General features: G+C 46.8%; 2 pseudogenes; one reads left to right on the forward strand and one right to left on the reverse strand.

Annotated features, from left to right (window-relative positions):
• Nucleotides 1–1,775: 1,775 nt before the first annotated feature.
• The window catches only part of LOC125547213, a 28,032-nt pseudogene continuing 4,694 nt past the window's right edge, over nucleotides 1,776–25,113 (reverse strand).
• LOC125549682 lies at nucleotides 18,110–18,249 on the forward strand (annotated as a pseudogene).

The following is a 25,113-nucleotide window of genomic DNA, read 5'->3' on the forward strand; positions in this document are numbered from 1 at the left end:
CTACAACCAGACTCTGCACAATCAGAGAAGTTGCAATTGTTCGACAGAGAAAGCATTGAATCGAATGTGCGAAAAAAGTTTCAATCGTTTACAGAAAAGCTTCTACCGTGGAGGAAAAAAGCTTCAACCTTTGAGAGAGACAGTTACAACCAGACTCTGCACAATCAGGGAAGTTGCAACCGTTCGACAGAGAAAGCTTTGAAATCGAATGTGCGAAAAAAGTTTCAATCGTTTACAGAAAAGCTTCTACCGTAGAGGAAAAAAGCTTCAACCTTTGAGACAGAAAGCTACAACCAGACTTTGCACAATGAGAGAAGTTGCAACCGTTCGACAGAGAAAGCTTTGAATCGAATGTGCGAAAAAAGTTTCAATCGTTTACAGAAAAGCTTCTACCGTAGAGGAAAAAACCTTCAACCTTTGAGACATAAAGCTACAACCAGACTCTGCACAATCAGAGAAGTTGCAACCGTTCGACAAAGAAAGCTTTGAATCGAATGTGCGAAAAAAGTTTCAATCGTTTACAAAAAAGCTTCTACCGTAGAGGAAAAAAGCTTCAACCTTTGAGAGAGAAAGCTACAACCAGACTCTACACAATCAGAGAAGTTGCAACCATTCGACAGAGAAAGCTTTGAATTGTATGTGCGAAAAAAGTTTCAATCGTTTACAGAAAAGCTTCTACCATAAAGGAAAAAAGCTTCAACCTTTGAGACGGAAAGCTACAACCAAACTCTGCACAATCAGAGAATTTGCAACCATTCAACAGGGAAAACTTTGAATCGAATGTGCGAAAAAAGTTTCAATCGTTTACAGAAAAGCATCTACCGTAGAGGAAAGAAGCTTCAACCTTTGAGACAGAAAGCTAGAACCGGACTCCACACAATCAGAGAAGTAGCAACCGTTCGACAAAGAAAGCTTTGAATCGAATGTGCGAAAAAAGTTTCTATCGTTTACAGAAAAGCTTCTACCATAGAGGAAAAAAGCTTCAACCTTTGAGAGAGAAAGCTACAACCAGACTCTGCACAATCAGAAAAGTTGCAACCGTTCGACAGAGAAAGCTTTGAACCGTATGTGCGAAAAAAGTTTCAATCGTTTACAGAAAAACTTCTATCGTAGAGGGAAAAAGCTTCAACCTTTGAGAGAGAAAGCTACAACCAGACTCTGCAGAATTAGAGAAGTTGTAACCATCGAGGCGCTGTGTCTGGCGAACCGTCGCCGCCGGAGTGTGGCCGTCGTGCACTGGAATCGCGAGCGGTGGCACCGGAGCTACAAGGCTGCAACTATGGGCGCACGCTGCTGCATCCACGAAGGTGAGAAACGCATGAAGGCGACATAGGTGAGGGCGGCGACCGGCGATGAGGACGACTGGCGGTGATGAGGCGAGGCGAGGCGGTTGGCGCGTGCGGAGGCGTCGACGCGTGCGAGGCGGGCCTCTCCCTTTTCCGTGCGGGAGATTGAAGATGGAAGAGGTTGGGGACGAAGGGATCTGACGACTAGGGCTTGACCGCCCAACGATTGGGCCGGTGCGCCGGCGCAGATCGCTGCCCTTTTTTTTTTGCGAGATCTTCTCAAACTCAATCACAGTCACAAACGTTTCGCTTCGGTTTTCGATCGGTTGCCCCAACCAAGTTATTGGGCACTGCATGCGTCTACTAGTCGATGCATGGCTTGTATTAACTCAATTCACACTGCCTAGTCTTTTAATCGGGTTCGTTTGTACTAACCAAAAATTATTATTTTGCTATGTCACATATAATAACCTACATAACAAGAAGAATATCAGAATTTAAGACTAGGTAGCTAGCTAGTATGCCATCATAACAAGTCAAAGTGATATCGCTAACTATGCAAGTGCTGCTGCTATTGGAACTTTCAACAACGGCTACAACCTTTCACCAATCGCCCATCATACATAAATTCACGACAAAACAATTACATCCTTTCTTATGTATGTTTGTTTGAGGCTTTTCCTTCCATTATGGAACCACCCAACATCCGAGCTAGTTACCCTTCATCCGAGCATCGCCTCCTCACAGAACCAACTCCTTGAACCGAGTTATGCAGTCCATTGCCCGTTGGAATTCACCACTGTCCAGAGCAAAGCTGAACCGGCAGTAGTCTTGTATCCCCGTCCATGAGCTGCTGCTTATGCAAAGCCCAGTGGACCTAAGAATGGTCTCCCTGATGTTGCATCCGTCGAGCTCCTCTTCGAAGCTGTCCACCTTGAACGGTTTCCCAATGTAGGCTGCCGGTTTCGCCAGCATTGATATACCACCTTGACAGCCAGCAACATCCCAGCCACAGCTTTCAAGTGTCTGTTCAATTCATCAGAGAAAGATAATAAGAGCGGGGAAATTGCCACAAGGCATGCCTTGCAAACTACACAATGTTCAATTCAAAGCCCTTACAGCTGTGCAAAAAGTATGTCTAGCTAGTTGCAATTATTTATATATCTTTTTAATGTGATAGCAAGGATCAAACTAAAAGTTGGATACACTAACTGCCAACAAGAACTCAAGTCACTCAGATCTGGATATGGTTCTGTCAATCTTTGTCCATGAACTAAGTTTTAGACGGGATCAAACCTCACAAGTGAAATGAAGTACATAAGGAGGTTCAGAATGTTACAAAAGACTAACCTTCATCAACTGGTTGGCCTGGTTCTTCAGTGTCTCCTTTTGCTCCACTATTAGATCAGAGAAATGCTCATGACAGCTCTCCAAGTAGAAAAACGGTGAGTTTGGGATCTAAATCACAAAGAAACCAATCCAACTCCCACCGACTCCGACCATCAGTTTGGAACTCCAGACCAGAGAAAGAGGTATCTATCACTACTCTAGCTCCAGAACTAGCACAAAGAGAAAGCAAACTTTCTATCTCATTGTTACTGTACACGAAGACAGAAGGATTTGTTGTGGGACCAGATATATAAACCCATGACCGAGATGCGTTCACACTGCGAATTGCATCAGCCAGAGCCAATGGTTCAATTTTGAAGCCTGATTCCACGTTTGTTGGAATAGTGAGCGTACGTGCATTCATAAACTTTGCTGCCGAGACATAGTGACCATTGGTGCCCAAGGGGTATAGGAAAGTACCTCCTTCTTGCATGCAACAAAGAACAAGTTTGCGGAAGAGTGCAAGGCACTACCGGAATCGCCCCCTATGCCGACGGCCAGGGCCGTCGGCATAGGCATGAGTCCCATCAGGATAGACCTATGCCGACAGCCCCCGTCGGCATAGGGCCGTCGGCAACATATGCATCGGCACAGCCACGGAGGCCGTCGGCATAGAAAAGCCGTTGGCATATATGATACGCCGACGGGGGCCGTACATCTATGCCGACGGCCCCGGCCGTCGGCAACTATCACGCCTAACGGCGGCCGCCGTCAAGTCTGCCCAACGACTGGTCGCCACGTGGCATCCCTATGCCGACGGCCTAGCCGTCGGCTTAGTCAAAAACTATGCCGACGGCTCGACCGTCGGCATAGGTGTGCCACGTGGTGACCAGCCGCTGCTCGTGGACCAGGGGCCGTCGGCATATCTATGCACACACGGATCGATGACGTGGCGTGGCACACGAATCGTTGACGTGGTAGAGGGGCCTATGCCGACGGCTGTGCCGTAGGCATACCTCTGTCACAGATATGCCGACGGTCGCCGTTACCGCCCGTCGGCGTAGGATCAACACCGTCAAATGGTCAGCGCTGACCGGGCAGGTGGGCCCGGGCTATGCCGACGGCCTGTCCTATGCTGACGGGCCCCGTAGGCGTAGCTCGGGCGGTCCCGACGGCGTCGTCAATGCCGACGGCCCCGTCGGCATAGATGGATGTATGCTGACGGCTATTCTACGCCTACGGCCTATCCTTGGCCGTCGGCATAGGTCCATAGATGCCGACGGGGGCCGTCGGCATAGATTTGGCCGTCGGCAACCCCAGTTTTTCTGGTAGTGAGGGAGGTGTGGCCATATATAATTTCAGAACGATAGTTTGTTGGGAAACCATAGCTATCTTTCACTAGCTGTTCGATGCTGGAACGGACAACAGTTTCAGAATCAGTGACGTTCTGCCTAACAAAACTTTCAAAAATGGAGGCTTTCATTGCAGAAGGCACTGGCAAGAAGCTACGATCTAAATCCATATGAATGACGCCAGATTCCTTGGAATCAGGAACAAAAAAGTCAGCTTCTTTTAGGATAGAGATAGCTGAATTTGAAAATCCTATCATCTTCTCAGGTATCACTTCTGCAGGTCGTCTCTGAAAAAGATAAAAGAAAAGAAAACACAGGTCACACAATATTCCATAGGTCCCCATTTTCTGAAGTGGGATATCCCGTAGGTCATTCCACATTAATTCTACGCCAAATAAGAAATAAAGATGGAAATTATAAACCAAGCATTCCCATTAATACATTTAGCTGGTCCTCCTGACTAGGTGTTATCAAACTAAGAGATGGCTAATCCTGTTTACCTTTTGTTGTCGATGCCTCTCACCAATTTGAAAAGCCAGCAGCTCATGGACAAGACAGCCATAATAGTTCTGGCTGATTACAGAGGTACGCCCTTCCAATAGTTCAATAGTTTGTGATAGTGCCTTGCAGACAGCTCCATCTTCAGAAATGACAAAAGCAACTTCCAGATCAGGATATACCTGAAAGTTTTAATCGAAAATAAGATAAAGCAAATGCAAATGAAAACATCTGGAAATTGATTTAAAGCATATATGTAAGTATGCGCAGAAGTTCAAATACAGTTCCATTCAATGGAAATCAAATGATGTGGTTAAGTTACGGTTACCTGATTCTTTACTAAACTGCACAGTATAGCTGTATGGGAAGGTAGGGAGTTTCCAGCAAGATATTTCAATACACCATTAGATCTTGGCAGACTAGACAACTCCAGATGCTCTGATATATCTAGGAGTAACCGAGAACCAACATCTTTCGTTGCGCTTAGTAAATTCACAACAGCAGCACTGGTGATAGCCTCAAATTGAGCCATGCCAGCAACAACAACCTGAGGCTTCAATTTCCTGATCAACTCGATCAGCAAATCTGATTGGCGTGGTGCCTCAATTACACCGATAGTGTCTTTACCGTCTGCTCTTTCCTGAAATTTCAAGAAGTAGCAGTAGCATCTACATTATTGTGTTATATAGAATGAGTATCTTATCACCACCCACTCTTTTATCATAGAACGAACATGCCATTTCTACTGTCCCTCCGAGAAAGATTAAAAAGAAAATGAAAGGATGTGACACTATGAAGTACTAGAGACCTTGTTTTTACCGGAAAACTGTAGGGGAGACCCGACAGTACATTCTATTAAAAGAAGGGTCAATTATCCTTTTGCCCTCAGTGGTGTCCATGTGCTCAGTTTTGCCCTTAGATGCGAATTGTCCTCAGTTTTGCCCCTAGTCCGAGCACAGCAGCTATGACGAGGCCAAACGGCCATATTTGAGTCCATTCCGTCCGCCGGCGTTAGTGGTTGTGGGTCCGGAGCTTACACGTGGGACCGCGTGGACGTGGGTCCGGAGCTGACATGTAGGCCCGTGCAACTAAAGCCCCAAATCATTCTAGCTCACACCCATCCGCCCGGTCGGCTGTCCTGCGCCGCCGCCGCCGCCACCTGCGCCGCGGCCAGCACCTGCCCCGCCACCAGCTGCACGGCCTGCTCCGCCGCTACCTCCCTGCGCCTATGCTCCACAGCTACCTGTGACGCCCACCACCTTCCTGCGATGCCACGGGTGGGGCGCCCGCCACCTGCTCGATCCGCGGCGCGGCCTCCTTCCGTGCGCCCGGCCGGAGCGCTCAAAGGTGGGGGGCTGCTGGAGCTATTTAAACTAGGAGGAAGAACCCTAGGGCGAAATGGTGAGCAGCGGCGACCCCGGAGTATTTGGCGAGGCAGGCATCGGGCCGGAGATCCGCCGTGTCCACGACTGGGTTCCCGAGGGGTAAGTCTCGCCTCTTGTTTAGATTGAGCTTAGTTGTGCATTTGAACACTCGATTCGAGTAGGTTTGCCCAATTAGTGTGCTGATTGCGTCTCTATTTTTTGCCGGTTAGGATGGAGTTGCGGTTTGCTTTCATGGTGCACATTAGAAGGGACCGGTACATGTTCGATGCAAAGGATAAGAAGAAATACCAAGGAGGTTTTGATTATCGGTTGCCAATGGCTAGTAATTGGAGTTTCAGACAATTTGGGGAGGTAATTTGTAGCCAATATCCTTGGGGTTTGCTTGATGAAGTGGTATACAAATACTATGATGGGAAAAAGAATTGGGTGACAGTTAGTAATGATGAAGAGCTAGCTACCATGTTTGTTAGGCATAAAGAGAAAGATAATTTTCATGTGAGGCTGCAAGTTGATGTGCTTGAGCAGGCATTTGGACCTAGGATGGCGGGTGCAACATCTCGGGGAGAACCAAGTCGTCGTAATGGCATCTCTAGTCAGAACAGTTCAGTTGGTGCACGACGACGTGGTGGCTCGACAAGTGTGGGCAATAGCAGTAGGGTCCCCCTTGAAGTGGAGCCTGATGGCTACAATTCTGGGGTTGATGAAGAGAAGCTATATTCTGATGTTATTCGGAATTTACGACGGGCACCTCGGACTGAAAATCAAGATGAGGCTCACAATGCAGTCCGTGTGGATGATGACGCGATGGGTGAGGACGAAGACCTTGCAGCTGTTGAATGGGACCCTTTGAACCCTCATATGGAAGAAGGTACAATTTTTGCATCCATGAATGAGTGTAGAAATGCACTTGTGACATACTGCATCAAGGTAGAACATACTTTCAAAGTTGACAAGAGTGATCAAGTACCTTACAGAGTGCACTGTCCGACTGAAGGTTGTCCATGGAGGCTGCTTGCATCTAAAATGCGGAATAGCACTAATGTTCAGGTCAAAGTGAACCCTTTTAAGCACACATGCCAGGAATCAACCCTTAGGAAGGATACAATCAGTAGAGCCAAGTCAAGATGGGTGGCAGAAGAAGTAAAGAAGTGGGTGAAAGAAAACCAACAAGTGGGTCCAAAGAAATTGCAGAAGAACATCAAAGATAAGTTCAAGATAGATTTACCCTATATGAGATTGTTCAATGGTAAACAACATGCTATGGATTCTATTTATGGTAACTGGCAGGAAAGTTTTCAATTGTTGTATTCATTCAAAGGTGAAGTGGAGAGGACAAGCCCAAGTAGTATTGTACATATTGATCACCACACCGTGGAGTACACATTCAGGGGAGTGACAAATACCAAGGAATGCTTTAGGAGGGTTTTTGTCTGCTTTGAGGCTTGTCGCCGGGGTTTTTTGGCAGGCTGCAGGCCTTATTTGGCTATTGATGCCACTTTTCTCACAGGGAGGTTTAAAGGACAGTTAGTAGCAGCTTGTGTAGTTGATGCACATAGTTTTGTATTTCCAGTTGCCTATGGTGTACTAGAGACAGAGTCTGAGGAGAGCTGGACTTGGTTTTTGCATAATCTCCGCCAGGCTATTGCACATCCCAATGGGTTGGTCATTCATACAGATGCCTGCAAAGGTTTAGAAGTGGCCGTGGACAATGTGTTCCCTGGAGTAGAGCATAGGGAATGCATGCGTCACCTTGCTGCAAATTTTATGAAGAAATTCAAAGGAAAGGTATATACCAGCAATTTATGGCCAGCATCTTTGACATGCAGTGTGAAGAAGCACAACTACCACTTGAGGCAGTTATACATGAATCCCAAAGTGAAAGAATACTTGGAAACACACCACTCCAAGTTATGGGCCAGAAGCCAATTCAGTGAAGTGAGCAAAGTTAACTATGTGCACAATAATCTAGCAGAGTCTTTCAACCCAACGATCCGGAAACTAAAGGGTCATTATGTGGTGGATTTGCTTGACAGGATAAGGATAGAATACATGCAGAAATTTCATTATCGTGCAGGAATAGCCGAGGCAAAATTCATGGGCCACATTATCATCCCTGCCGTGATGAATGAACTGAAGCAGAAGACAACAGGCTTGGAAATGAACATGACTCTTTGCTCGGGTACCACAGCAGAGATATCATATTTGGATAAAGAGAAGAGGGAATGGAGATACCCAGTGGATTTAGAAGCTAGAACTTGCAGTTGTAGGCAATGGCAGATAACTGGGTTGCCATGCATTGATGCCTTGTTTTTCATCACTTCTCTCCCAGGTCCAGCAGGGAACATACAGCAGTATGTGCATGATTACTACTTTGTTGCAAGGTTCAAAGCCACATATGCTTATGCCTTGCCTGCTATGGAGGGAAAACAACAATGGGACATGGTGGACCCTGGATTCAAGCTTTGCGCTCCAATTCTGAAGAGAGCACCAGGTAGACCAAGGAAGAGTCGAATCAGACCTCGCAGCGAAGGAGCTGGACTTGGAGCGAGGAAGCGTAAGTACACAAGGTGTGGTGGGTCTGGTCATTTTGGTAAGTATTGTGATAACACAGTAGATCCAGCGTTCGGAGAGAGTTTCGATGAAGGCTTCGATGAAAATGTTGGTCAGCAGCCGGTTGCCTCAACAGATGATGAAAATGATGGTCAACAGTCGGTTGCATCAGATGAGGATTTTGACGAGGTTCCAAATGATGATGGTCAACAGCCGCATGATTTTGACGATGATCCAAAATATCCTCCAAATAATGATTCAAGTGAGGCTCCAAATGGTGATCCAAGTGAGGCTCTAAATGGTGATGATGGTGATCCAAGTGAGGCTCCAAATGATGATCCAAGTGAGGCTCCAAATGATGACCAACCTTCTGTTGTTGTGAGTTCTGCTAGGTATGTAAATCTTGCAAGGGTCAAATACTACTGTACATCTATCACTTGACATGATCTCATTACCGTTTATGTTTTGCACAGCTCTATGGTAGGTTTGAAGAAGACGCGCAAGGTACCGACAACCAAGAGAAGAAGAGAAAAAACAATGAGCACAAGGTGCACGAGGAGCAAAGTGATGGCAAGAAGCTCAAGGAAGAGACAGAAGCCCCAACGCTATCTATGAATAATTATGAAACATTATGAATAAGGGATGATGTTATATTATGAAACATTTATCACTTGACATGTTGTATTTCTATTGGATGATGTTGGACCTATGTTAGAAGTATGTTTGACATGATGTTTAAATATCTGTTGGATGATGTTTGAATGAGCACATGGTTTTTCCTTTTTTTGATTTTTTTGAATTTTGTTTTGCTCATTTAAATTCTGGTCAAACCTAACTTTGACCAAGATTTAAACAAGTCTAAAATATCAAAATGAAAAACTAAGCCCGGATACTTCTTAGTCAATCCAAAATGAAGTTGGTGAGCTTTTTGAAATTTTCATGAAAAATGTGTTAAAAAGAGGGGTCCAAAGGTAGGGTAAACGGCCTCATTTCTAAGCAAAGTTTTTTTCGACCTTGTCTAAATCAGCCAAATAACTTTCCTACACATATATTCTATATGTACAGACAATGTGCGCTGGTTTTTCCATTTTTTGATTTTTTTAATTTGTTTTGCTCATTTGAATTCTGGCCAAACTTAACTTTGACCAAGATTTAAACAAGTGTAAAACATCAAAATGAAAAACTAAGCCTGGATCCTTCTTAGTCACTCCAAAATGAAGTTGTGATTAGTTTTTTGAAATTTTCATGTTCATTTCCCCAAAACACTTCTCTTCACTTCATACAAGAGAGTTTGAGATACTCGAGATATCATACAATACACATGAACTTATCATTTAAATGTATGTAAAGCTTGTTTATCAACTTAAATCGTTAGTATATGACATAAGAAGACTATGTGCGCAGGTTTTTTATTTTTCTGATTTTTATTTAATTTATTATGCTCATTTGAAATCTGGTCAAACATAGCTTTGACTGCTCCAAACCCCTCCCAAACCCCGCTAACCCTAGCGCTGAACAAGGACCGTTCATCTAACCCTAGCGGCAATCAAGGGCCATTGATCTAACCCTTCTAGAAGGAATCTGCGGGGAGGAGGGGGGCGATCCGCGAGATGCAATCTGATTAGCTGGGAGATTGTTTTTTTAACAAATACCCGGCATGCTGGATGGACCGTTGGGCCGTCTCGTTGTCTGGGCCTGAGACCGCAGTAAATAGCCCGTCTCAGCCTTTCCAGGCCTTGCATGCATGGAGGAGGCGACGTGGGTTTGCATGCGCGGGAGGCGGCGACGTGGGTTTGCATGCGCGGGAGGCGAGCGAGGCGCGCTAGGCGAGCTAGGCTAGCGAGGCGAGCTAGGTGGTTCAGTGCAGTGGTTCAGGGCAGCGATTCACATGCACCGCCCGGTCAAAGAGCTATGCAGTGATTCAGATGCACGCACGCGCCCCATGCATCGTTTTCGTGCAAAAATTTAAGTGTGCAAAACGTAACGGATACACACACGCGTCCGGATTCACACATGCACCGTTCTCATCCTTTCTTTCTTCCTCTCCCGCCCACAGGCCTATAAATGGGGTGCCTCTTTTCCTCTCCCACCCACAAGCCAGATCCGATCCTCTCCAACTTCAAACACCCAAGTGACCGAGCCCTCCCCAAGGCGAGACCAAGTGAAGATGCAGTTCAACGGGCCGACCTTCAACCGTCCGCCTGTTGTGCCGGAGCCGCGCTACCCATTGGGCGTGCTCGTGGAGAGGGAGCTCCGTGTGTGGGATATTTCAAGGTGGAGGGGTTCCGTCGAACTCACCCGCGCCTTCCTCAGAGCCGGCTATGCCCACCTCCCACGGGGCTCGCCGAGGATGTTCACCCTCAACGAGGTTTGTGACCGCGGCGGCATCCTCCTACTGCTCACGGTCACCTTCACCAACCCGTTTGACGCGCGCGAGCTCCTCGGCCAAGTCTTTTGGTGCGGCTGCAAGGCCATCTTCTTCACCGTCTACAACATCTACACCAACTACGAGCGCATCTTCCCCGTTCCGAGCCAGATGCACTCCCTTCCCTATGACGAGGAGGAGGAGGTGTGAAGATGAAGACGGTGTTGAAGGGGCGCGCGCGGCCAAGGTGGAAGAAGGTCAAGATGAAGATGTTCAAGCCCGGAGTCAAGCTCGTCATGTTTCGTTTTTTATTTTGTTGCTTTTCTATGTCGTGTCGTGTCGTGTCATGTTTCGTCATGTGCCTGTGAACTGTCCGTGAACTTATCTAAGTTATTGCAATGGTACGGTGTGTTCCATCTTATCTAAGTTATTAGGGTTTATTATATGTGTTAAAAAATGTCCCAAACATATCATTTCTTCCCTAAACAAGTCATGAAGTTCGAGAACTTGTGGTTTTCATTAATGAAAATCAGAGGGGGTGAGAAGCCCTCTGTTTCATTCAAACAAAAAGTCATGAACTAACATGCAAATTTATTCCCTTTAAATCCTAAACCAAGTGCCACTCTAACCCTAAACCAAGTGCCACTCTGACCAAAATCATGTGGTAGTGCAACATACATTTTCAACCTTCCAACCCTCCAAAATTTAAGTGCAAAACAATGGAAAACCACTCTCACGCGTGTGCAAACATTCACGGTCTCATTATTTTTTTAAAAAAAATTCACAGTCTCACTATGTATACCTTCCTTCCCTACCCATGTCAAAGTCTTACCATCTGTCCTAGTGGTTACCAGCGCAGCCCTAAACACCACAAACCCATGCGGTCCTGGGTTTGAGTCCCCAGCCACACCAATTTTTTGTGCATTTTCCACCCTTCATTTTTAGACAAATTATGTTTTTCTCAATGTAATGCCCTTAAAAAATGTTCATTTATTTTGGCACCTGGCGTAAACCTCTACCAGAGCTGAGGCACATTTTCCATGACATTTTGGTCTTTGATTTAAATCACGGTGTATTTGAATTGGATTAATTAACAGCTCCAAAAAATTTCTAACCTTAATTGTTTGGCTCCGGAATAATTCAATTAGCTTCCACAAAAAGTTTCAGCATTATGATTTACTGCCTAAATTAAATCAGAATAGAAAACAGAAAAATACGCAAGAGAACCCCCGAATGGGCCTAATTGGATGCAGTTGGCTCATTAGTCTAGCCTGCACTTGGCTCTACGCTCTGAATTTGGCCCAAGAGCAACCTTTTTTTTGGACAGAAAGGTAGAGCAGAGATCTGCATTTCATTGATCAAAAGTTTCTAAATTCCTAATTTCTTCTCTTTTTTCCAACATATTTAAATGTTGGTCACTTCTTCTCTTTTTGTTTCAACATTTAAACAACTTTAACCAATATTTAAACTAGGTGAATTTCTCAAACAATTTCAAGATTATAAATTCCTCCATAATTCATGCCTTTCCATACATTTTCAATATTACAACCAGTGCGATTACAATACCTACAAATGCCCAAAAGTATTTGTAAATGGGTATTGGTAGTGCTTGATCTTCAAGCTTCCTAACCTTCTTCTTCAACATCCTAAGCTCAACAGCTAGCTCTCTGTCAGTGCGTGCTTCGCCCTCCATCTCTTCTTCCGGAGCTCGTGGTGCGGCCACTGCCGTTCGTGGCAGCATGCACAACCATTCTTCATGCTCTTCTTGCAGTTCATTCATCAGAGTCTTGGCCAGAGCATCGACCCAAAGAAAGAAGCATGTCACCTGCATGAACACCAAACAGATCAACCCATTGCTCAAAGATCCCGACCATGAAAATGGTGCAATTGCCCCAATTCTTACCCCATTCTCGCTGCACACGTAGAACGGACGATTCTGGTTCCTCGGTGTCTGAGAAACCCTCCGATCAACGCCAGCCCGGCACCGCGGACAGACGAAGACAGGCATGTCCACACGCACCCGGCTCTGCATCCGCAAGGTGGCGTGGGAGCTTGAGGAAGACATGGAGCTCGGAGCCGAAGGGGATCTCAACGCCGTCGTGCCCTCCACTGCTAGCTTCCCACCGCCGCGCCCTCCACAGCTAGCTTCCCGCCACCGTGCTCTCTCTCTCGCCGTGGTCACTGCCGTACTCTCTGTCGCCGTGGTCACCGCAGCTGTCGCCCGCTTATATAGCACACCCGCCAACGGCTCTCTGCTCAACGGCTCTCTGCTGGGTCCCACAAGCCACGCGTGCAACGGTCTGAATAAAATTGGCCGTCTCTGCCGCCTGGTCCCACCTGTAAGGGCCGAGTCAAAAGGTTGACCTGACGGAGACGGCAGAGTTCACGGAACGAGTCGGTGCGCACGGACTAGGGGCAAAACTGAGCACAATTCGCATCTGAGGGCAAAACTGAGTACATGGACACCACTAAGGGCAAAAGGATAATTAGCCCTTAAAAGAAAGCATATGTACACGGGGAAACATATATACAAAGAGGGGAAGGTGGATGTATAACAGGAGGGGGGGGGGGGGGGGGGTAGAGGGTGGAAAGAAAGAGGAAAATAAACTAGACTAGAGGACTCATCCAGCTAGTACAGAACTAGAGATCAGATCTTGCACAAAGGAAAGGTGGTAGCATGACACACGCAAAGGCACAGATGGATGATTGCATATCATGTGTCTGAATGGGAAGATCAATGCTCATAGACGGAGAGAAATGTACCTCAATCGCTAAAGATCTTAACCACTGCTTCGGCAAATGTCTGGTCAGATGTTCATCAACAATTGCAAGGGCCGGTGAGAACAATTGAAGAGCATTTTCTATTGCCACAGCATGGGAAGGGAATACAACAACATTCTAGTGACCAGAACAGAAAAAGGGTATCAGATAGATCTTATGAATTTCTAGTAAGTGAAGATAATTGTAAACAGGCAACAAATACCATATCTTACTTCTTACATCAGATGTCAGTGAGATGTGGTGGTAGCACTTCATAAATCCAGCAACAAGATTCCGGAAGTTTAGACATCCAGCTAGAGGCTCACAAGGATTGGTTTTATTATCTTTCAAAAAACTAGCTAGGTATGCTAGGAAGGGAATTTTTTCATCAGCAACAGAATCGTCATCGAAGGACAAATCAAGGGAACTGCTGACTTCATGAAATCCATCTTTAAGAAACTCAAATATTTTCTTCACCTGAAAGTTTTCTTTTAGTTACTACTATTACATCTCTGTGTTATTTCTTTTATATACTCCTTCCGTCCCATGATGTAAGACGTTTTTTGACACTACACTAGAGTCAAAAAACGTCTTACATTATGGGACGGAGGGAGTATAATATAAAGAACAGAAAGAAACCTGGTTGGGATTGCAAAGTTGACAGCTGTACACAGATAAAGAATGTGAACTGTGGCCACCAGATTTCATTTATGCCCAGGCTGTACGTGCACAGACAGGCTGATCCCCAACTAGATCCATGAAGAACTCAAATCGATGTGGGCTATTCTCCTCAATTTCAACTAAAGATGAAATATCAGTGTCGGCAGCCTGCAAAGAATCCAACTAGTTGTTCAACATGGCAAACAAAAATGGCATTGCAACATATAACCACAGCTTCGGCAAATGTCGAGCAATATTTAGGCCCAGCTGAATGTTGTTGTTCGACTCAAAGTGAATAATGTTGACCAAATCAGGACATAATACTGGTACGAAAACGATCTGATTATTTAATATTTGTTCGTCACAGCAAGACTACCTGCATAATTTTTGTTTGCCAGAGCTTCTTGATGTGAAATCCACGGCGTAGAAATACGCGCTCACAGACACCTTGTCCTGGTCGACCACCAATGTTGAATACCATAATACCCATAGGCTTTATGACAGCTATCCCTTCTTCAACTGCACGAGCAATCAATCCAAGGCCAAACTCGTCCTCAACAAAACCCTGGATACAGTAAGGTATGGTAAGTTCACAAACATAACAAGTGAACAGAAGGAGACTGCCAATCATGACCGTACTTCTTACAAACCATCTCGAGTTAAATTGATTGTACAGATGGAACTAAGTTCTCAGTAAACCATCATGCATTATCACCCAAAAGATATATCAGGAGTAGAGACAAAAGCCCATAAGGAAATGATATATGTTCAAACACAATGTTTTCCTAAGATGGTCATGAACAAAGCTAAGCATTGAAGATAGATCACTATTAGTATTAGGTAATGTTGTGGACGTTAGCACAATACATCAAAGTAGCACTACTTGCATTACAGCCGGCCGGATAGCAAGAAGACCAGGATGGTCATATTGCAGCAGGAGATGGTCATGCGTTTGGCAAAGACTTGCAGCAGCAAGTAAAAGAGGAGAGTCCTTTAGAAAAGTATACGATTAAGATAGAGTTGACTTATATAAGGAAAGAGCTAATAAGTCCAAAATCGTATTAGGAGTGGTCAAGGGTGCCATGTATCTATGTTTGAGCCAAGCAAAAAGAACCAATCTATTCTCTGCCAAGTTATTCTCTATAGTCTCAACCTATGTCTACCCAATTTCTCGCAGCCACGTCATCTGACTATCAGCAGGGTAGTTATCCCGTTGTGAATTAAGGTTCACAATAGTTCGTATCAGAGCCAACCACCATGGCTTTTGCTGCTGAAAAGCCGTCATGACAGATACTGCATGTCATGATTCAGCAAGTGGTCTAACCATCAGTCTATCACAGAGAATTTGTTTCATCGAGTCTTCAATCCTATGGATGGTGGAGACCATTGAAATTTTGCCAGGAGGATAATAAATCATGGCCTTCATCAAATATGGCTTAGATCATGATGCTGCACAAGCTCGCCGAAATATCTATGATTGTTGTTTTCAGCTAGGCATCCAGTTAATCTCTACTCCAATCCGTACATCATTATTTTCAGGGCCTTCCATGTTGACAATAGCAACAAACTTGTCAACAGTCAAAGCAAGAAATATCATTGTTGGTGGCTCGACAAGAAGCAGCAGTGCCAGAGGCACATGAAGAAGTACAAGCAGTTACGACGAGACATACAGATGCAGTGGTGGTGGAGCCACAGCTAGCGCTGGAGGCAAACAGCTCAGCAAGCAATACCAGTGATGATGGTGTGAAAGCATGCACCAGTCGCCTGGGTGCTTGCTCACCATGACCTAAACCTTAACCTCACCAATAGACTCTCCCACTCCGCTGAACATGAACTGATTGCTATGTGCATTATTATGGCTTCGATTAACTTGAACTCGCAGGTGGCTGACAAAAGAATTACTAGGCAAGGGGGCAAGGCCCTAACCACCAAGCTAGCATACAGAGCGGCCTGGAGTCTTCAACCGACGGATTGCCTGGTCGCTGCTATCTGGAAAAAGTTTGCGCCAAACAAATGCAGAATCTTCTTTTGGCTGGCGCACAAGGACCGCCTGCACACCAACGAGAGGCACTTCCGCCGAACCATTGCTACCTCTGATGTTCTTGCCCTTTTTGCAACCAATGCGAGAGCATCGACCATCTTCTGTTCAATTCTCAACTGCTAAAACCACATTGGGATGAGCTTGGCAGCTTACATGATGGCACCCCTCAAAATCTGCAACTCTTATGGCGTGATGCTCTGTCCGATAAAACTGGAACAACGGTGATTTTGGCCACCCTTTGGAATATTTGGAAACCCAAAAGTTTTTAGGAATGAAGCACAAGGCCTAAACACTGTTGCTAGAGCTGCAGCTGACGATCTCGAACTGTGAGCCAACAGATGCAGCAAACATAGTCAGATGCAGAACCTGCTCTGTAATTGGGGTACAATGTTGTTTCATTTAACCGGGAGATTGTGATGTATTAGCGAGATTGTACTGTAATAACTCCTTTTTCATTTTACCAACACCCTCCCCCTCTGTGTACCCTCAGTTTCCTTGTTGTACTGCTCGGTTTTGCTTGAGTAATAAAGTGGTTCAGGCCGGTGTAAGCCCGCCGTTGACGCGTCAAAAAAAGCGTGAAAGCAGCTGATCGCAGTGGAGTCAAGGGTGCACATACACGTAACAGTGGCTGGAGGTGCATACGTGGCGGAGATGAACGCAGCCAAAGGTTCAAGATCGGTGGAGCTGGGCACAACAGTAGGGGCAGCGGCGGCAGCGGTAGCCCTAACAAAGTTTTCTTTGTTCTCTGACAGACAGAGGACGGCCTGTTCTAATCTGGGCCTCAGCATATGAGGGGTAGCGAGGAGCTATACATGCACACATTAGTTTGTGAATTGTGACTGATCCTGGATTAGAAAAGGAACTCAATCTCCAAGTTGAAGTTGAAGCTATTTACACACTTCTCGCGGACAGATGGAGAGGAGATCATAGGAACCAAGAGGACAATACAGGATGCTGGTTTGGAAGAACCGATGTATATGCATATCTGCTTTTTTATGGTCCAGGTGGATACAAACTAAAGAGGTTTGGGAAGAACCAGCACAGCCACAAGAAAGCAGGAGCACAACACTGCCGCCGCTGCTATGCTTATCCTAGTAGGAATCTCCACGACGCCTGTGTTAAACATATGCGTATACTTGAAGCCCAAGTCTACATGGTGTTAGTTGCACAGGATATAGATAGGTTGTTTGAGTTGATCTTATCTCTGTAACCGAACCTTCCTTTCTTGTATCTTACGTTTGTAATCTCAATCATCATGTACGCATATCCCAGGGATCAGCTCCTGGCTATTTAACACGAAACCGTCGCCCTCGGTAGGGTAAGACGTTCTCGCAGTTTCCACATGGTATACAGAGCCATCCTTTTCCATCTCATCTAGCCTGCATCCACCACCACGCCGCCATGTCCTCCTCCTCCTCAAGCTTCTCCCAGACCAGCCTTAGCGGCCAGATCACCGAGAAGCTTACCCGCACAAACTATGTGCTCTGGCGGACGCAGATCACGCCATAGCTCCGAGGTGCGGGGTTCTTCAGCTATGTCGGTGGAACCATGAAGGAGCCCGCACAGACTGTCACCACCAAGACAACAGATGGGAAGGAAGAGACATCGCCGAACCCCCTGCATCCTATCTGGGTCAGGGAGGACCAGCAGGTATTAGGCTATCTGCTGAATAATTTGTCGAAGGAAGTGCTTGTGCAGGTCACCTCCATTGTCCACGCGCATGATCTCTGGACAGCGCTGGCCAGCATGTTCTCCTTGACCTCTCTGTCCCGCATCAACAACATACGCATAGCTCTTGCTAATGCGCAGAAGGGGCAGCAGTCTGTGGCGACGTACTTCGCACAGATGCGATCGCTGGCGGACGAGCTCGCGGCGGCAGGAAAGCCGTTGGACGACGATCAGCTGATCTCGCACATCCTCGCCGGCCTCGACATGGAGTATCAACCGCTGGTCTCGGCGCTCGATGCTCGCACCATCCCTGTCACGCTCGATGAGCTCTTTGCTCAGATGAGCAATTTTGACCAGAGGGTGGCGCTCTACCAGGGCACGGGCACCGGCTTCAAGTCCTCTGCAAACGGCGCATCACGTGGTCGCGGGGGTGGTGGATCCTCTCGCGACCGCGGGCCACCATGCAAAGGAAGGAACGCCGCCAACACCAACTCGTGCGGCGGCCACAACACCAGCGGCGGCAACAACGGCAGGCGGCCCTCCTACAACAACACCAAGGGTCGCCGCACCGGCAACAACACCAAATCACGCCCGGATACTGTCAAGTGCCAGATCTGTGGCAAACTGGGTCACTCAGCGAAGGACTGCTGGTACCGGTTTGAGGAAGATGAAGATTCCTCCCAAGATGAAAAGGTAGCTGGCCGCGCTGAGGGCTCGTACGGCGTTGACACAAACTGGTACATGGATAGTGGTGCTACAAACCACATCACAGGTGAACTTGAGAAAGTCACCACGAGGGAGAAGTACCGCGGATCCAACCAGATTCACGCTGCAAACGGAGAAGGTATGAGAATCCGTCACGTTGGTCATTCAATTATTAAAACCCCTCACCGAAAAATTCATCTTCGAAAAATCTTGCATGTCCCTAAAGCCTCCATGAACCTACTTTATGTTCATCGTATAGCCCTTGATAATCATGTCTTTATTGAATTTCACCCGTTCTTCTTTTTTATCAAGGATCAGGCCACGAGGAAAATCCTATATCGAGGTAGATGTGTTCGAGGGCTCTATCCGTTGATTCCTGAGCTTAGGAGGCAGAATAAACAAGCTTGTGGTGCTATCAAGCTTTCATCATCTCGGTGGCATGATCGTTTAGGGCATGCATCTTTTTCTTTAGTTGAGAAATTACTTAGGAAAAATAAGCTCTCATATGAAGAGCGTGACAATGAAACAATTTGTGATTCATGTCAAAAGGCTAAAAGCCATCAATTACCTTATCCAATTTCTACAAGTATCTCTACCAAACCATTGCAACTTGTCTTTTTCTGATGTGTGGGGTCCGGCCCCCTCCTCTGTTGGTAGACATACTTATTACGTCAGTTTCATTGATGACTATAGAAAATATTCATGGATCTATCTTCTTAAGAAAGATCCGACATTTTCCAAGTTTTTCAAAACTTCCAAGCTCTAGTTGAACGCAAGTTTGATAGTAAAATAATTGCAGTTCAATCATATTGGGGAAGGGAGTACGACAAATTAAACTCCTTCCAAACACTTGGCGTATCTCACCAAGTCTCTTGCCCACACGCCCACCAACAAAATGGGTCGGCTGAACGAGAGCACCGTCACATTGTTAAAGTGGGCCTTGCCCTTCTTGCACGTGCATCTATGCCTCTTAAATTCTAGGATGAGGCCTTTCTTACTGTTGTGCATCTCATAAACATGTTACCTAGCCGAGTTCTTAACTTTGAAACTCCTCTTGAAAAACTCTTTCACACCAAACCAGAGTACAACTCCCTTCGTGTCTTTGGATGTGCGTGTTGGCCAAATCTACAGCCTTACAACAACCGGAAACTCATGTTCCGGTCCAAACAGTGTGTGTTTATTGGGTATAGTCCCCAACACAAAGGCGTAAAATGCCTTGATGTGTCCACCGGTCACGTCTACATATCACGTGACGTCGTCTTCGATGAAACTAATTTTCCCTTTCGTGATCTCCACCCAAATGCCGGAGCACTTCTTCGTCAAGAAATCCTTCTTCTGCCCTCACATCTTATCAATGGTGATCACGGGGAAAATAATTGCAATGCACCACTGTTGACTAACCCTCATCCTCGTGTGCATGAGTCCTCTGGTGATGCAGGTGAAAATTCTGACGAAAATGCTGAAGAAATTGTGCAAAACGGTGCAGCACATGAGGCACATTTTATGTGTCCATTCCCGGGGAGCAAATCCCCCTCGGGATCAGCGATGCAGCACCCTGGCAGCGAATCTGCTGCAGGATTCGAGCCGCTGGCGCACCGCAGCGCGTCAGAATCTGCGGCCTGTGACAGCGACGGCCCTAGCCTCCCAGGCGCGGACGCGCGGTCGCCTGTGATCCGCCCCACGGGGCAACGCGCGCCTGGCGAGTCCCCATCCGACACGTGCCCTCCTCCGATTCGGTGGCCAACCGATGCGAGCCGGTGCTACACTCGTTGACAGACGCGCCGCCTGACCGACTCTAACCTGACTGCGGGGCCCGGGGCCCTGGCTCATCATTGCGGCATGAAGCCGTGTCGGGGAGATCTGAACCTGGATCGTCTGTGCCCGCTTCTTCACCTGTGCATCGACCAGCAGCCACAAAGGATCCCAGCGCGCCGCCATCTCCTGTAGCTCGATCCCCTTCGGGATCTGGCGCTGCAGGGGGAGAATCTGGATCCTCTGCGCTGGATGTTGCTACTATGTCTCCTACGCCACGCCGGACACGACTTCAACAAGGGGTAATCAAACCTATTAATTATAAAAACATTACAAAGTTTGGTTTGGCATGCTCTGCAGGTGAACCTTCTACACTCCAAGAAGCATTAGGAAATGGAACATGGAAAAAAGGCCATGGATGAAGAATTCATGGCTCTTTAGAAAAACAAAACATGGCACCTAGTTCCCCCAAAGCAAGGTAAAAATTTAATTGATTGTAAATGGGTCTTCAGGATAAAACAAAACTCTGATGGAACTATAGATCGTTACAAGGCTAGACTAGTTGCAAAAGGATTCAAGCAACGTTATGGTCTAGACTATGAGGATACCTTTAGTCGTAAAAGCTGCCACGATTCGTCTTGTTTTGTCTATTGCTATGTCCAGGGGATGGATTCTCCGTCAGCTAGATGTCAAGAATGCGTTCCTCCATGGCGTTCTGGAAGAGGATGTTTACATGAAGCAACCTCCTGGGTTTGAGGACAAAATGTTACCCTCTCATGTTTGCAAACTTGATAAAGCAATATATGGGTTAAAACAAGCCCCCAGAGCTTGGTAGTCACGTCTTAGTCACAAACTACAAGCACTTGGGTTTACTCCTTCCAAGGCTGACACCTCATTATTTATTTACAACAAGTTGAATACGTCCATGTTCTTGCTCATCTATGTTGATGATATTATTGTGGCCAGTTCATCTAATGAGGCAGGGGCAGGATTGTTGAAAGATCTAAGTGCTGAGTTTGCCCTCGAAGATCTAGGAGATCTACACTATTTCTTGGGTATTGAGGTAAAGAAATTTGGTGATGACCTTCATCTTACTCAGGAAAAATATGCAACTGATCTTGCAAAGCGAGCTGGATTGCAAGGATGCAAACCATCACCAACTCCAATGTCTAGTTCTGACAAATTGTCTCTCACTGAAGGAGATCCCTTGAATCAAGAGGATAGCACTAACTACAGAAGCTTGGTAGGTGCACTTCAGTACTTGACTCTCACGAGACCTGATATTTCATTTGTTGTTAACAAAGTATGTCAGTTTCTTCATGCACCCACCACAGCTCATTGGACTATGCCAAACGAATTGTCAGATATGTCAAAAATACTTTGAACACTAGTCTTACTTTTAGCAAGTCATCCTCTAAACTTGTTAGTGCTTTCACTGATTCTGATTGGGCAAGATGCTTAGATGACAGACACTCAACAGGTGGTTTTGCAGTGTTCTATGGACCAAATCTCATTTCATGGTGTGCAAAGAAACAAGCTACTGTTTCTAGGTCAAGTATAGAGGCAGAGTATAAAGCACTTGCAAATGCAACTGTAGAAATCATTTGGGTTCAGTACTTGCTAAAGGAACTTGGTATAAAGTGCATTCAAGCTCCATGTCCGTGGTGTGACAATCTTGGTGCCACATACTTGTCAGCTAACCCTGTTTTTCATGCTAGAACAAAGCACATTGAAATTGATTTTCACTTTGTCAAAGAAAGAGTTGCTAACAAGCAACTGGACATTCGGTTCATTCATTCCAAAGATCAAGTTGCAGATGGGTTTACAAAAGCATTGCCCACAATAGCTTTTGAAGAATTCAAGCGTAATCTCAACATGTCCATGTTGTGATTAAGGGAGAGTGTTAAACATATGAGTATACTTGAAGCCCAAGTCTACATGGTGTTAGTTGCGCAGGATATAGATAGGTTGTTTGAGTTGATCTTATCTCTGTAACCGAACATTCCTTTCTTGTATCTTACATTTGTAATTTCAACCATCATGTACGCATATCCCAGGGATCAGCTCCTGGCTATTTAACACGAAACCGTCGCCGTCGGTAGGGTAAGACGTTCTCGCAGTTTCCACAGCCTCGACCCCCTGTGCTCTTCCACCATCGCCGAACACCAGAGGAGCCGATGCCATGGGGCGCCGCCGACAACCAGAGAAGCCCATGCCTCTGGCCCTGCCCCTTCGTGGCTCAAACTCCATGCACGGGACAGCAGCACCAACACCGTGCACTACACAGAGCCGCTGGCATTACCAATCGAGCTCCTCTGCAAGGATGGCTACACACTAGGAGCCAGCGACCACCATCAGAGTCCGGCAGAGCCAGTAGATCGGAGCAATGGAAACCTCATATCAGTGCGTAACGGCCAGTGCAAGCCCAACGCCGGTCACCCCCATGCATAGGAATGCGTCCATGACTCCCTATCAGTGACCAGGACGAAGCTACCATGGAAGCCGGCCTTGCTGGCGATGGCAGCAAGGTGAGACAACGGCGAATATTTGGGGCCAAGAGTGAGAAGGATACTGTCCAAATAGAATTTTTACGGATGTGTTTCCATTCGCTGGTTTTTCTTGTGCATGGTAGAACACCCCTGTACACTGTTAGAGGTGGAAATAACAGAGTTACCAAGCAGAGCCAGAGTGTTATACAAGGTCTAATAGGTCCAATAGTATTAGGACAGGTAAAGGATCCAAGCGTTTCCTATTTAAGGATGCCATGTATCTATATTCAAGACAAGCAAGAACAATCAATCTATTCTCTACAGTCTGAACCCATGTCTACCCAATCCTCGCACCCGCGCCGCCTGAATATCTCCAGTATGGTAGGTATCCCGTTATGAATGAAGGTCCACAGCAGGTAAAGTGAATGGCTTAAGTCTAATGCATGAGAATACATTTTCATTTAAGTGATAAACGTGTTGAAGATGTTTCTCGTCTTACCTGAAGAGAACAGTAGTTGCTCAAAGAGTACAAGAACTCCTCACTTGAAATTTCAGTTATAATCCTTGACATTGCCTCTAGATTGGGGTTAAGAATCTGGAAAGTATATTTGAGGAGTTATGCATTTTCATTCACATCGGGTGTACTGTAATTCTTTCACCAAATAAGGTAGCAACAGATCATACCTGTGGTATGCATCCAACAATTCGATCCAGTTCTAGCTTGTTGTCTCTACAGTAAGACAGAAGATCGGATTCGTAGAACTCAACTCTATCAAGCAACGTTTTCCCCTCCCCATCGCAGATTGTGTGACCATCGTCATCAAGCGCATTCAAGTAAAAGTTTATCCGTGCAATCTTGATAGCTCTTGGGTTTATATCCAGACCATAGACCTACAAAGAAACAAACAATGCTCAGGTTGGATTCTGACAAATACCGTAGGCTGGACTATTACCATAATGTCGATTTGAATGCCCACAAATTTGATATACAGATATGTGCGTCTCAAACTACTACGGTGCATTTTTTTTCCTTTTCAAAGGACAAGACTGTTCACCATGGTTGGAACAAATATGTGGTATTTGACCAGAGCTATGTTCAGTACTTGGGAGCAACATGCTCGTGGATATTGTTTCCTAAGAGCTACCAAGCAAGTTAGACCTCCGCGTCGCCTCCCCTGGCGGCGGCGGGGGAACCCTAGCCGCGCTGCCGCAGCCCCCTCCCCACCTCGTCCCACCTCCTCGCCGCCGCCTGAGGCAGCCGCCGGGCAAGCCCGGGGCGCCAAGGATGGTGGCGGCGGGGCCTCGGTTGCCCTGCTTTTGCGTGGGGAACCCCGGATCTGGTGCGGCGGCTTCATTGGCAAGGCATGACCGGCTAGCAGTCGTGCGGGCGGTGGATCTGGTGTCCCGGCCGCGGAGGCGGCGGGATCCGATGGTCGTTGGCGGCCGGCGGCGGCTTCTGCGGCGGCCGGTGCGCGCGATCTGGCGTCTCCCCTCCTCCCCTGTTCGGCGTGTGAGCCAGCCTGGTCGGGCCGCGCTTCCTCTTGGTCGCCGGTTCTGTACAGGAGACGCTGCTGGTGCCGGGGATCAAGTTCGGGCAAAATCCCTGGCCGGCCTTGACCGGCCGCGCCGATGACGACGCCTGAGGGCGTCGTTCCCCTCCTTGGAGGCGTCGGTATGCACTGATCTCCTCACTTCACCTTCCCCTAGGTCTCCCAAGCGAAAGCCCTAACTTCTTGAAGGCGCCGCTTTGGAAACCTTGGGGTTGGGTGGCGCTTGTGGGTGGTGGGCGACGGCGGTGGTGCGGCCCTATCCTAACATGGATTCACGTCTGTTACTTGGAGATGGACTCGCGTAGGTGGAGGTCGTCGGCTGGCGTCGTGGTGGCGTCAATGGCGGAGGACCTGCCAAGGCTCGCGTAGGTGGACGTCGTCGTTTGGCGTTGTGGTGGCGTCGATGGCGGAGGACCTACCAAGGTTTTCACCCTAATATGCTCTGAAGATGGACAACATGTCAGTGCGTCGGACCGGTTTGAGCCCCGGACCTGGCAGATGGCTCGGTCGGGGCCTCCGTTTTTAAATGTTAGGCTTAGGTGAGAGGTCTGGGTATGTGGCCCAGCTTGCACCCCTTCATCATTTGAATAGGAGTAGGGGCAGATGTTGTCAAGATGGCGGATTCAGCCATATTGTTTTTCTATTTTGTAAGGTCTTCGAGAATAATTAATAAAATGGCCGCATGTATCTCCCAGATGCAGAGGTCGGGGGTCATCCTTCTTT

This window comes from Triticum urartu, chromosome 3 (genome assembly GCF_003073215.2).
Source record: "Triticum urartu cultivar G1812 chromosome 3, Tu2.1, whole genome shotgun sequence".
Lineage (NCBI taxonomy): Eukaryota > Viridiplantae > Streptophyta > Magnoliopsida > Poales > Poaceae > Triticum > Triticum urartu.